This window comes from Cibotium barometz, chromosome 43, assembly GCF_041138505.1.
Source record: "Cibotium barometz isolate CiBa-2024 chromosome 43, ASM4113850v1, whole genome shotgun sequence".
Lineage (NCBI taxonomy): Eukaryota > Viridiplantae > Streptophyta > Polypodiopsida > Cyatheales > Cibotiaceae > Cibotium > Cibotium barometz.
In genome coordinates this window covers 950,511-952,922 of record NC_141088.1, presented here as the reverse complement: position 1 = coordinate 952,922, position 2,412 = coordinate 950,511, and the positions used below count along the sequence as shown (strand labels likewise).

General features: G+C 34.0%; 1 pseudogene across 1 annotated transcript in view; it reads left to right on the top strand.

Moving 5' to 3' along the window:
• The first annotated feature begins 2,262 nt into the window (after positions 1-2,262).
• Positions 2,263-2,412, top strand: part of LOC147613404 (ammonia transport outward protein 2 pseudogene) — a 1,105-nt pseudogene continuing 955 nt past the window's right edge. The window contains exon 1 of the transcript XR_015263180.1: positions 2,263-2,412. This exon is cut by the window's right edge and continues 955 nt beyond it. The product of XR_015263180.1 is annotated as an ammonia transport outward protein 2 pseudogene (transcript).

Genomic DNA, 2,412 nt, shown 5'->3' with positions numbered 1-2,412 from the left:
ACCAAATACTATCATTGACCATCAAATTACACCAACTCGTATTGGAAACCAATATAGCAAATATTAATAACTTTCAAAAATCATCCACGTGAAGATGCAAGATGGGTGCCTGAGAAATATTTTCGTGCTTTCCCTGAAATCCTCCGTTGTTCTTTTCAACAAACCGACAATTGAGGGCAATTGCAAACTCAAGCAAGAGGGAATGTTATGGGAATATATTTTAAGCCCTCTTAAAAATATTATTCTACCCTCTTAGATAATTCGGGGACACTTGGATTATCTTTGCGTCATGCCAAATTATGTTAATATCATGGTGGGTGATGCCATTATAAATATTAATACGTTTGGTGGATATTGATGTATGCTTGGACTCTCCAAAGTTTGTTTCAGTTAGTTCATATGTAGGGGTGATTCCCAGTTTACTTATGCCTGGAAAACATGTGTGTGAGGATGGTTTGTATGCTTATGGAATATTTATTTCACTAATTTATTGTTGGTTATTTTATAGGTGAAGAGGATTCCGAGGATTGAAGAGAAGTAGTACAAATTTATTACTGGCATACCATTTTTATAAACAAGCTTTGTATATACATGTGTTAGCTTGTGCACATTTTAATTTATTTTAAAAAAGCCATAGTTTATTAAGCGTAGACTTGATCTTTAATATTTTGTAAAGCGTGATATGCTTTAAACCCAAGCCTCAATTTATGGGCACTCTATTTTTGAAGATAATAGAGTGTCGTGCAAGAAAAGCACCCTTTTTGTATTTTTAGAGACTATGGCCTAAATTGGAATAAAGTATCTCGTAAATACTCATGTGTGGGGGAAAATAGGCCATACACACATGAGGGAGGGTGATTGCACCCAATCTTGGAGTCAGGCTTTTGTGAGCTAAGTATTTTTTATTTATTTTTGAATATATTGATCATGATCATGTGGTGTTTGATGAATTGTTTGAATTTAAATTAAGTCTTGTAAATTTATTTAAATTCTATCTCCCTAGAAATTTAGATCTGTGTTAGGGGATGCCCATAATTTTACTTTGGGATATTTAATTTTGGATGTGTTTAATCAGTTGTGTGTGCATTGGTATGGTATGATCAAGATTAATGTGTTTAGGCAGCTGTGTGCATTGACTAATATTATTTTGAATGTAGGCAAGATGATTGAGTGGGTAGATTATGTGTTAATCGTTGGTAGAACATGTATTGGATCACTATGAGATATTTTGGAAAAAATGTGACTACCTTTTATGGTTTTATATTTAGGCATTAATATTTTTGTAAGACTAAGGCCTAATATTTTTGTACATACTAAATAGTATTTTATACTTTTGGTTGGCCCAAGACTTTTTAATTGTAGTTTGCTATATTTTTGTAGAGCTTTTACACTAAAAAACTCAAAAAACACTTGTGCTTTGTTTTGGAAGTTATCTTTTTGAAAAACAAGCTTTTTCTAATACATATAAATATGGGTGAGTGTTACAAGGGCCACATTCATCCAGGAGAGATTCAACCCAATCTTGTGTTGACGGTGATCTCTACTCTATTTTTCATCTATCTTTGTTTATTTAGTTTTGTTTCTTATTAATGTTTATGCATTTAATTTGTGCAAGCATATGTTATGCTCTAATTTTTTGTGGTTGAGAATTAAAATTCCTTCTCCAAGTATCTTAAAGATCTTGACAATGTTAGTAGTCAAGTGCTTTGGTCGAGTCACAAAATAGTTTTCTTGACTCTTTCCATCATCAAGGTTCTAGTAAAGGTGCATTCACTTCATCCTACACTGTACAACTAGTTCAATTTTGGGAAAGTTTGCTTCAAGTTGATGCAACATTTTTTTTTCTCAAGTGGGGCCATTGTTTTGTAGGATGTGTATCAATGTTCACGGAGAATATTTTTCTTCTTAGATCTTAAAACTTACAATTTTAAAATTTACAAGTTTTTCTTGAATATTTACAAGTTTTTCCACTAAAATATAACTAAAATGCTTAAAATTTTGTCGATCTTTAAAATTGCAAAAATAAAATTTACAAGTAAGATCATGAATTTTGCAGGTGTGTTGTAAAGGTTTGCGGGTTTTCTCTAAACAGTGATATGTATTGGGAATTTGATCTTGTTCAAGCTTTACCCTTCTTCAAGAAGGTCAAATTCCCAACACACATCAATGGGCCCCACTGTGGGTGTGGGTCTGGGTGTGGGTGTGGGTGTACTCTTGTTTGGCCAGCTTTTTTATCTTCAAAGTTGAGTATGCAACTGGGCTACGGCGCTCATTCAAGAAGAAAAGCCAAGAAGAAGTGAGGGACTGGGGTGGGTGCCGTTTCTCGCAAGTAGCTACTCGGCCTTTGATTTCTACTCAATTCAACACAGAAAGAGTAGGGTGACTGCTGCTTGGGTGGTGTAGAAGAGAAGG